Source organism: Gossypium hirsutum, chromosome D10 (assembly GCF_007990345.1).
Source record: "Gossypium hirsutum isolate 1008001.06 chromosome D10, Gossypium_hirsutum_v2.1, whole genome shotgun sequence".
Taxonomy (NCBI): Eukaryota; Viridiplantae; Streptophyta; class Magnoliopsida; order Malvales; family Malvaceae; genus Gossypium; species Gossypium hirsutum.
The window spans coordinates 47,604,973-47,617,972 of NC_053446.1; positions in this window are offsets into that span (position 1 = coordinate 47,604,973).

A 13,000-nucleotide genomic window follows, 5' to 3' on the forward strand; every position below is an offset into this window, starting at 1 on the left:
AAAAGCTTTGGTCACGTGTGTAGTACTATGTGAAGGCTACTACGTGAACTGTAAAACTTGATCACGTGTGTAGTACTATGTGAAGGCTACTACGTGAACCATAAAACTTGATCACGTGTGTAGTACTATGTGAAGGCTATTATGTGTATCGAATGATAAAAGTAACATGGGTAGTACTGTGTGAAAAACCCCAAATATTTGTTGTTATACCGACATGTTGAATGAGATATGAGTATGTGATTGGAACGTGATAAGTTGCAAAAGAGTTACTGAAGTGATGAAGTCTTGTATTGTGTTATAAAATAAATGGTTATAATGCTATGTGAATGAGGGATGTTGGAATAGAATAGATTTGGACAGTGACAATGATGTTAGTTTGAAAAATCACCAAAAATTATAGAAATTGAGTTAGTGGTTGAATAAGACATGAAATTAAAGCTTAATGAGTCTAATTTCACATAAAATAGAAAGAATAGCCAAAGGAGTTATATATTTTGAGATATTGGAATTTTAGTGAGACAAGGTCTGAACGATTTTGAAATCCTCCATTTTGATTTTGGAAAATCACTAAAAATTGCACAAAAATAATTATGTTTTTCAATTTACATTATTAAATTTCTTATTGAATCTATTTTCAAAATAAATAAGTGGGAACATCATTTGAACTCTGTACTAAGAGATAACTGACTTTTAGTGAAGAGAGGGCAGAAGTGTCAAGCAGTGAAATAGGGGAATTTTAGAGAATAAACTGTACTAATTTGCCAAACCAAAAATTTTTAAATTTTATGGTAAGAAGGTATATGAGTCTAGTTTCAAGGAAAATTTACAAATCTTAATTTGGAGTTCCGTAGCTCCGGATAAAAATAATTTAGTGACTATGACGCAGAGAAACAGTTTGCTGGAAATAGAATAGATAATAGATTTATGTGTGATAAAAATTATATTATATATGGTATCATGCTAGAAATTTATTTATCAATTACATACATACTTACTAAGATATAAGATTACTCTTCTTTATTTTTCCCTTTTTTATAGTGATATTAATCAGCTCGGGAATTGGACGGGGTCAGAACATCATCCACACTAATCATCATCATCTTTTGGGTATTTTGCAACCAATACTTTGAAAAATGGCATGTATAGATGACTTAATGTAATGTGATATAAATTTATATATATATGTATAAAATATTTTTTGGTTTAAAATGTTGGTGTATATTAATTGATAAATTGTTTCCTTAAACTATTAACAAAGTAATTAGAATGTTGTGGATGGATAAATTGTGTCTGAACATATAATTGTATTTGGTTGAAATATTGAAGTTGTTTGAAATTATGTTTCGAGAATTTGCAGGAGGAATTGAATGTTTATGAAAAGGAATTATGTCAAAAAATTTTTAAAATATATATATTTCAGATTGTTTGATAACACTTCTTACTTTGTTTCAATGATGAATACGGGTAAGAGGTGTTACATCAACATTTCAATCACCCCATAATCTTGTTAGATCTAGTGCCCTAAGTGTAGGAAATTCATTTTGTATACTTATATTTTTCGAACAAATTGGTTTAATAAAATATTCATTAATTACATTAATAGTCGTTGTATATTGTCCTCAATGTGTTTGCACACAAAGCAAAACGGAAGCAAATATTGACTCATTGGTTATCTAACGTTTAACTAATAACGTGGTCAAATTGTAATATGGAAAGACAATTTGTATTAGTAGATAAAACTAAACATGTCCTTAGTCTAATTGGAAATGAGCAAACAGATTGAAAGATTAATATATCATCTATCAAGTCCAATAGGGGAGATACTTTGTTTTGAGCATCGGAACGAATGACTCCCAAAAGATAGAGACGTAGATGTGGTTGACTAGACTAAAAATATATCAAATAGGATCAAAATAGAATAGGTTCTAGATCCGTCTATGGATTTATTCACTTTTTATGTTCATAGTTTGACATACCTTAATCCTGAGTGGATGATAGGCTATGCATGTGTGACCTGTATACTTTGATGTAAGTAAAAGCCTGAGTTCTAACAGATAAGAAGCCAAAAGCTGGTGCACTAGGTATAAAACTTCTATGGTATGTAGCATCATTTATAATAGTGGAATTCATAGCCCAACTAATAGGTAAATGATATCCTCTCATTAACATTACATGATAAATGGAAAGTAAACGTAGTCACGAGTTATTTTTCTTTCTGATAAATGACTTAATTACTATTTGATAGTAATTAACTTTTCATGAATTAAGATATAATGGTTACCATGAGATAAAATATGATCATATTAGGAGAACAGATTTATCCCAAAGAGATTAAGAATATCCTATGAGGGTAACACACTTATGACAAGGTCATTGGATGAGCACTTATTAAGTAGTTTTCATAATGACACGTAATTAGGGAGAGCTCAGCCACGATACTATGATGGAATGATTTTATGACTAAATAAGTTTATAAAATTAATAGGCAAAAAGCTGTAACTTAATTATAAATTATTTGAGCCCTAATTATATATGTTAACGGTCTCTCTGCTAGCTCATTCAAACCATAAATGAATTGTATGTAGAATCAAATGATGACAACCCTAGTATTATTAACTAGGATGCGTTGCCCATCCCTCTCTACTTAGAGTAGGAGTGTGTTTTCTATTTAAATAATAATATTTTTTAAGCCTTATTCAACCAAGATTTTTCTATCTCTCCCTGTAAATAGATGTTAACGGTGGACCTAATACACTCACTTATTGATTATTGAGTTATCGTTATTCTGTCAGAAAATAGTAGTAATTTATCTACTTAGAATAAGTTTTATTTTTTGGGAATTACAATATTTATTGGTTTCTATTGAGTGAATTACTTTCCTATTGAAAGCAATAATATTGTTTCATGTTTTGTTTTTTATTCATGTTGCTCGAGCCCACACTCGACACAATTCATGGAGAAGGTTGGGATCGACTTGAATTTATCTCGCACAAAGCACATGTACTTTTCTGTAAAAGTTTATTATTATAAATATCATAAACCAACTTGATTTTGAAAATTTTTAAACTTCCACAATAACTGTAAATCGTTTTCTTAACTAGATTTTTCAACAAATCTTACATTCTTAAATAGTGTCAAGATGTTGTAATATACGGTGTAATCTCATTATGATATTATAATCTATTCCTTAGGTTATCTTAGATTACGGACGTAATCTTAAATTTTCAACTACTTTGCCTTTTGTTTTTATTATTTTAATCAATTTAGGCTTTTTTTCTCAAATAAATTATAAGATTAATTAAAAACAAAAATATATTTTATCTTAATAGTAAAACAATAGATATCATATTTTAAATTTATAATTATTATATTTACTTTAATATTTTATTTATTAGTATAGTAATTATGGTTATAATTATAATTTATAAATTTATGTTAACATCATATATTTACTTACTAATATATAAATTGTAACAAAAAATAAAAATTATTATGGTTGAGGGAGGATAATAATGGGGGTAATTTTAAGGAGCATAGGGGAAGTCAAAACACTGAAAGAAGTAGAAGGTTGGCTTGATTTTTTTTATCTAAGGCAACCACAAAATTTTATGGGATCTACCTTAGGGTTCAATTTGGAAGGAAGAAGGCCTCTAGATAAAGGGAAGGAAATTGAATTGTGTGAAGGAACGAGGAGGGGAGCTATGGAAGACGATAGTGAAGAGCTTCCTCTAATGACTAGCGATGGAAATAAAAGGCTTAGGCCAGATAAACAAACTTTAGGAAAAATCTATCGGATCTTTCATGGCTGAAGTGCTTGAGAAATGTGAGGAAATTTGCAAAACTCAAATATTAACGAATACACGGGGCATTAGGAGACTTTAACGTACTTTGAAGCAACATAATCCCCGAATTATCTTCCTTATGGAGATAGTTGGATAGTAAGCGAATGGAAGGAGTATGACGACAATGTGAGTTCTATAATGGGATTGATGTGTCAGCTTTGGGCACGAGAAGAGATTTGAGTGTAGGGTGAAAGGGGGATTTACTTGTCAGCCTAAGAAGCTTTTCTATAAACCATATTGATGTTGATATTGAAGAAGATAGAGTTGGGTCAAAGTGGCGAATGACAGGTTTTTATGGGTCCCTAGAAGCTCGAGGAAAGAGTGGAGCATGGGATCTTTTAAGAGGGTTAGGAAGAGAATAGATTACCCCATGGCTAGTTTGTGGGGATTTCAATGAAATTCTTTACTCTTTTGAAAAAGAAAGAGGTCTGCCAAGGGAAGAAGGATGCATAGAGGAATTTATGGCAACACTAGAAGATTGTCATCTTGAAGATGTAAGATATACAGGGCGTTGGCTTACATGGGAAAGGGGCAACCCCTTGGAGACGAATATTAAAGAACGACTTGACAGAGGGGTGGCAAATTTGGAATGGATTAGGTTATTTCTTGAATACACGACCAGGCATTTGTCATATTCCTTTTCTGATAATTGCCCTCTATTGTTTCAAACAAAACTTGAAAAAGTGAATAGGAAATGATTGATTTTAAGATTTGAATCATGGTAGACTACGGAAGAGTTGTGTGAGAAGGAGGTGAAAAAGTTATGGGAGCAAAGTAGGGGAAGTGTGGTGGAGCAGTTAGCAATTCTAAGTAAAGGGTTACAAAGTTGGATAGTGGGAATTAAAAATTAAAGAAAAGAGGCATCAAGGAGACTGCTCACGAAATTGGAAGAAATTGATGGAATGGAAAGAACAAACCAAAATTTAGCAGAATTACTTGACACATAGATACAATTAAATTTGGAAATTAAAAACGAAGAGAGATACTAAAAGCAAAGTGATAAGGTAAATTGGTTAAAGATGAGAGATAGGAACATAGTTTTTCCACAACTTCGCATCCCAAGAAGAATGAATTGAATTGATGAATTAGAGAATGAATTAGGACAATCAACCATGGATCAACAAGGGATGGTTGATGTGGCAAAGAGGTACTTTGTGAAAGAGAAGCAATTTTGGTTTGAATGACAAGAGTTAATTTTCATTGCTTTGCATTACAAATAAATACAAGTGTTTAACTAGGTGTTCGAGATAGAATACAACAGTGGTTTGAATCTTTCAAACTATTAAAAAAATAAACAAATCCAATCCTAACTTATTTGAATTAAAAACAAAAAACAAGCCATGTCAGCTAGGTGAGGAAGTGACGTGGATTGAGTCAGTTGCTTAACACCTTCCCCCCCCCGGCAAATGGATGGGGGAAGCACCAGCAGTTTGTCTTTCATCAACAAGAAATGTGATTTTGACAGTGGCTTAGTGAGAGCATCAGCCAATTGATCCACAGTGGGTATGTAGGAAACAACAAGATGCTTCTGCCGAACCTGATCTCGAACAAAGTGAAAATCGAGCTCAAGATGCTTTGAGCGAGAATGAAAAACTGGATTTGCAACCAAGTATGTAGCAGCCACGTTGTCACACCATATCCGAGGAGCAAACGGCAGAGGATGTCGCAGCTCACGAAGTAGACAACAAAGCCAGTATAACTTAGAGGCAGTTGTAGCAAGCGCTCGGTATTCAGAATCAGTGCTGGAACGAGCAACAGTCTTCTGTTTCTTTGAGCACCAAGAAACAAGATTGGCACCGTGATAAATAACATAAGCCGATGTACTCTTTCAATCAAGTTTGTCTCTACCCCAATCAGCATCAGAGTAGGCAGTTAAAGCATTTGAATTAGATCGACGGAACACAATGCCATGACGGAGATATCAGCATCGGTGGTTCCCATGGTAGAAGAAGAAGGATCGAGAAAAAAAAAGAGAGCGGCGTTGAATCCTAAAAGATGGCTAAATCTGATACCATGAAAGAGAAGCAATTTTGGTTTGAACGACAAGAGTTAATTTTCATTGCTTTGCATTACAAATAAATACAAGTGTTTAACTAGGTGTTCGAGATAGAATACAACAGTGGTTTGAATCTTTCAAACTGTTCAAAAAATAAACAAATCCAATCCTAACTGATTTGAATTAAAAACAAAAAACAAGCCATGTCAGCTAGGTGAGGAAGTTGACGTGGATTGAGTCAGTTGCTTAACACTTTGAAAATATTTTTTCTTTTAGAGGTATTAGGAACTTAGACTACATTCTATCTGGTATTGAAAGTTGCATTATAGCAAATATGGACTAGTGGTTGGCTTTTGACTACACGATGGAAGAAGTTGTTATTGTGTTAAAAAGTATGTGGCCAACGAAGGATTTTGGAAGTGATGGCTTTCTACATTGTTTTTTCAAAAATTTTGGCATATTGTAGGGCATAAGGTGAAGGAATTCTGTCTTGACATTTTGAATAAAGAAGGATCTATTGATGAAATTAATTTGACAAATTTAGTTCTTATTCTAAATGTGGCACATCCGACTAACCTTAAAAGCTTTCGTCCTATTAGTCTGTGCATAGTTATCTATAAACTTATTTCCAAAACAATTGCGAGTCGGCTCCAAAAAGTTTTACATATGTTTTGATGAAGCCCAAAGTGCTTTTGTTCTAGGAAGACTCATTACTGATAATATTCTTTTTTTGTATGAACTAATGCACGCTCTCAAACAATAAAGAATGAGTCTTCAATGAGGGATAACACTTAAACCCAATATGAGTAAAGCGTATGATAAAGTTGAATGGGTTTTTTTGGAAAAAGCTATGTAAAATATGGGTTTTGCGCTATCTCTTGTGGACTTAGTTTTAAGATGCATTAGTTCGGTAATTTACTCGATATGCATAAATGGTGAGATAGGGGAACGCTTCAAACCTACAATAGGCTTACGACAAGGAGATCCCCTAAGCCCCTACTTGTTTTTAATTTGTAGTGAAGGATTATCGTCATTAATGAGATTAGCCGTACGAGAAGGTACTACTAAAGGCATAAGAGCTTGTCGCAGAGGACCAATCATTACTTATCTTTTATTTGCAGACGACTATATCCTTTTTGGAGACGCTATAGTTAGGGGAGCTCAGAATTTAAAAACCATTTTACATCAAAACTCAAGCATGTTCATCAATGGTAAAACCCTAATAGTTTAACAGTTTCACAAATTAGTCCCCGGGCTAGCTAGATTAAGTTACAACAATCCCGAAAGCATAGAAATAATTAAAAACAAGACAAAAATCATACCTAATTGGACAAAATAAGCATGGCTGAACCCTAGCACCCAAAAATAGTTTCTTCTTTGTGAAAATCGGTTGGAAAATATGATAATGGAAGTTGTTTTATTTATTTTATCATTAATTACTATTTTACTTAATTATCCTTTATAAACTTTAATTATTACACAAAATGTCAAGCCATGATATTCCACTATCACTATTATGGTCTAATTACCATATAAAGACCTCCACTTTAAAATTCTATGGCTATTTAATACGTTTAGCTATTAGAACTCAACTTTTGCACTTTATGCGATTTAGTCCTTTTATCAAATTGAGCATGTAAACGGTAAAATTTCTTAACAAAATTTTTATACGGTATTTCTATCATGCTCTAGGAAATAAAATAGTAATAAAATAAATTTTTTAAATTCAAATTTGTAGTCCCAAAATCACTGTTTTGATTTCACTAAAAAACGGGTTGTTACATCAGGTGTGGCGACAATTCTGGGAGCAATCTGGGAATACTCATGTAGCGACATCAATACCCAAACATGACGAAACTAAGTATAAATAGTTTAAGATCCACTGAGTTATAAAATGCAATTTACTGAACTGAAAATGCTCAAATATGTGCTAAAGATAACTAAACGGGAACAAATTAACCAATAAGTAGCGAGAAAACATATGTTCTTTCTAGTACTACCAGTTTGTAAGAATTTTTGTTGTGGTGGACAAGTTTTTGAAGTATGCAACCTTTATTCCATCGACCAAGGAGTGTCCTACTAAGGAGGCAGCTCATTTGTTCCTTAGACATGTGGTGAAATATTGGGGAGTGTCACAGTCTATCATTAATGATTGAGGGGTGATTCACGAGCTGGTTCTGGACGGAGTTGTTCAAGTTAATGGGATCAGACTTGATCTTTTCCACTAGTATACATCCACAAACCGATGGTCAAACATAGTAAGCGAATGCGTTGTCGGGAACGTATCTTCGATACTATGTGAGTGCCGCACAAATTTGTTCCTTAGACATGTGGTGAAATATTGGGGAGTGTCACAGTCTATCATTAATGATCGATGGGTGATTCACGAGCTGGTTCTGGACGAAGTTGTTTAAGTTAATAGGCTCAGACTTGATCTTTTCCACTAGTATACATCCACAAACCGATGGTCAAACATAGCAAGTGAATGCGTTGTCGGGGACGTATCTTCGGTACTATGTGAGTGCCACACAAAAGGACTGGCCAAAGTTGTTGGATGTAGCCCAATTTTCTTACAACTTGAAACGAAGTGGGGCTACGAATCGGAGTCCGTTCGAGATAATAACGGGGCAACAACCACTTACACTGAATGCTATTGTGACTCACTATGCGGGATCAAATCCAACGGCTTATCAATTTGCGAGGGATTGACAAGAGCAGAATGATTTAGCTAAGGCTTGTCTACACAAGGCAAGTAAGCGCAACAAGAAGTGTGTAGATTAGAATCAAATGGATGTATAATTTTAGGTTGGTAACTCATTCCTTGCTAAACTACACTTGATTTTACGACATAATGGCTTGCACAAGGGGCTTGTGTGATAGAATGAGAGACCCTTTTAAGTTGTGAAGAAAGCAGGCAAAGTGGACTACAAGCTGGAGTTGCCTGCAAAGCTCAAAGTCTACACAGTGTTCCATGTAAGTATGCCTAAGTCATTTCATGAGGATCAAGAGGATCTAAATCTAGACAAGTCCAAACGAGCAACAATAGGGGAAAAGGTCTCTTATGATCATGAAGTTGAAAGCATCGAGGCAGACCGTATAATCAGACGAAAGTACTATTGGCCACGACATGAATACTTAGTTCGATAGAAGGGATTTCTCGATAGTGAGACATGTTGGGAACCCACCGAGGCCTTGTGGTAGTTCTAAGACAAGATAGACTAGTTCCATGCAAAGGACGCGACGAGGGCGTCGCTAGAACAGGTGGGGGAGAATGTCATGGGTTGCGCATGGGAGCCTGCAACCATGACACACTTGTATGATCCATCAAGTTCAAGGGAGATCATTTGTCCCAATCGGCCTGGCCTATTACTTTGAGAGATTGAAGGCCCATCTACAAAGCTTGGCACATATGGAATGTAATCTTTGAAGAAATGCAATCTTAGATATGAAATGTAAATCTTAGAAGATATGATTCTATAATCTTAGAGATTTGATTTGTAGATAGCTTTTAATCTTAGCCATTGATGTACTTTAATTTGTACCATTGAAATTAGGGAGGCTTAACCATAAATAGATGCCTCTCCCCCTCATTGTAAATCACTTCATTCTTGAGTAATAAGAATTCTTGAGAGCATTCACTCAAAACTTTATCTCTTGTGTTCTTAGCTTTTCTGTGACTTTGTTGTTGTTTTATTCTTCGTTCATCTTTGAGTTGGTTTCGCTTTGTGTTGGTGCCTTAGAGGAATTATATTAAACCCTCAATTGCTTGGAGTTAGGCTGACTTAAGCGTTTTTGGAGCGACGAAATTGCCTAAGACCGCATGGATCGCGAGGCGGAAAATCTAAGTCTGTGACACTTAGACATGTTTAATCTATACATGACAAATCATAATTGCACATTCAATCACAGTCCAGAATGACAATTACATGTTATAAATTAAAACAAATAATTTATTTTATAATTATTATTTTATTAAATTATTTTAAAAATATAATTTAAAGTTGAGTAATTTTGAGATGCTTGTTTGGATATTCTTTATCTAGTCATTTTTAGTTGGGATTATTTCGAGTTTGAGTATTTTTTATTTGAATCATTATTGAGTTCTAAGTTTGAATAAGTTCAAATTGTTAGTTAAAATTTCAAATTAAAAGTAAATATGTATATCTAAATCAAACCAAAATGATTCCAATTATAAAACAAATAGTTTTTTTAGCCATTTTGGAAGTTAAGAGGTTCTCGAGCTATTATTTAAGCATTTTGTTGAGTTGATATCACCTTTAATTGGATCATTAATTCAATTATAAAATTACAAAAATATCTCTTCTAATAAATTATAATTAATATTAGTATAAATAACATTTTTTGTTTTTTCATACTTTCGTATCATCTTTAAGTGAAAAGAATTAAAAATTACAAATCTAAAGATCAAACATGTGTTCAATAGTGTTAAAATACAAATTTATTACCACTCCACCTGTATTTATCATTTAATTAATTTTAAAATAAAATATGTTTTTACATAAAATATGTGGGTGTGACAAAATTTAATATATTTAATGCATATATTAAATATTATTTAAATTAAACATTTCAAAAGATTCATGTATCCATTATTCATGGTCCAATGCATATTTACATTGAAGGTTTTATGTTATTTGTGATTATTACATATTTTTCTTAAAAAAGAATTTGTATGAAATATATAATCATACACTATGGGGATGGTAAGAATAGATATATTTTACATTCTAAAAGGGTTATAATTGGAGATATCATTGTTTCTGGTACACAAGTTCCTATAAAAATGGGAAATGTCCTACCTTTGAGTGCGGTTTGAACTATTGATTTACGTAATTTGAAGGAACCAACTAGGTTTACAATGAAACCTAAAAATCGATCACTAATCCAATTTGAGTACCTCTACAGGATAGACCTCAACAAAAAACTGAAAAGTAACGACAGCAAGTGGTTGAGTTTAGTAGTTCCTCATATAAAATTATTGACTCTAGAGATATAGTAATATAGAGAAGACAAAATTGTTTCAAGCACCGATAGAACCAGAAGCGCCTCTTGTTTCAAAGAGAGGAGGACGAGTTATTCATATTTCATTTAATGGTCAAAAGTGAATTCAAAGCTAAGCAGTGCTAATTTTAAAGATTCTCTGGGGGGAAAATAGAGATGTCTCCTACGTTACCCATAATATGTGGAAGTATCGATGTAATTTCATAGAGTCATTCAGTCTGAATGCTACATGAAGAACATAAGCTAGATGACGGAATGGGAAGACCTAGGATGTAGAAGATCATAACAAAGTGGTTTGACAGATTTGGATTTCTATATATCCACTCATTTGGTACTTCATTATACAATATATATAAGAATTATATGATAAGAATTATACGAATCCATCTATATAGATATTATCATTTACATCCAGAAAGCTATATGCTTTGGAAGAAGCTTGTACAGTTTGGGAAGGGGTTATGATTGATCGATCAAAAAGAAGAATCTACTTCAACTGATATGCCCTTAGGCACGACCATACATAACATAAAAACTACACTTGGAAGAGGTGGACAATTAACTGGAGCAGTAGGTGTTGTTGCGAAACTGATTGCAAAGGAGGGGAAATCGGCCACATTAAAATTATCTTTTGGGGCCGTTTGATATCCAAAAACTGCTCAGCAATAGTCGGATAGGTGGGGAATGTTGGAGTGAACCAGAAAAGTTTGGATAGAGCTGGATCTAAATGTTGGCTAGATAAGCGTCTTGTAGTAGGAGTAGTTATGAACCCTGCAAACCATCCCTATGGGGTGAAGGGAGGGCTCCCATTGGTAGAAAAAGAGTTGTAACCTCTTGGAGTTATCCTACACTTGGAAGAAGAAGTAGAAAAAGGAATAAATATAGTGATAATTTAATTTTTCGTCGACAGAGTAAATAGGAGAGATTATTTCTTTCTTCATCTTTACAAAAACAAAAAAATATATTTTTAAAATAAAAAAATTACATGGACACGGAAATTGAACCCGCGCATAATGGATTCACAATCCACTGCCTTGATCCACTTAGCTACATCTACCCCTACAATTACTATACTCTAGTAATTTTTTTATTTGTTTAAATATTTCAAATACATTTGCAACTATTTCTATCAGTCATCATTCTTCTTCTTCTTTTTATTATCTTATTTTGAGGTCCAATATATAGAAAATTTCAATTTCTACCCTTAAATAAAAACTTTACAAAAGTTTGGAAAGACATGAAGGAAAACAGCTATATCCAGACAGAAAAGTTATAGATCATCTCTGAGTTGGAAGGCACCCAGTGTATTAGAATAAATTCCCAAAAAACATGCTTTTTGCTTCTTCTTCATCTTTTTTTTTTAAAATTTATTTATCTATAGATTAACATATTTATTTAATGTCTTCAATCAAATCTTGCCTCCAATTCAACAGTTATGTCTCCATAATTATAATAAATCAACATGTCGTTTTCTTCTCCTTCCTTCCTTTTTATTTATTATTATTATTTGAGTAAATTATAGTTTTTAAGAGATAAATTATATTGTTGTCAATCAATTATTATAAATGATTATTTTTTTAATTAATATAATGATGAATTTATTCTTAATATTTACATATTATATAATTTTAATCATAATTGTAAAATGTTTAACACTCAACCTTACATGTGATGGTTAATTTAATTCTGGTTCTAAATAATTGTAATAAATTAAAAAACACATAAAATTTATTAAGTTATAGAAAACCTTTAACTTTAGCAACTTTGGCTCATGACCGAAGCCTTCATCCTTTCCATTCATCAACTAAAAATAGAAATTAAGTAAAAGTTGGGTCAGTTCGCATTGTTGCAATTGTAACCATTAAAAAGACACAAACATTCTATTGAAAAAATATTGTTGGCTAGAAATAAACTTTTCTTTTCCTTTTCTTAGTGTGAGGTTTTAAAACCTGATGAACCAACATGTCATCGAAGGTTCCTCTTTTTTCTTCTCTTCTTCTATCTTTTTGAATTTTTATTTATAAAATTTCTTAAAAACATTTCTCTTTATTTTTGTTTGTTTTGGTTTTCATATCATGAATATTTTTCAAATTTTAAAAATTAATTAAATGTTAACGTGTCATCTACATGACAATCCATG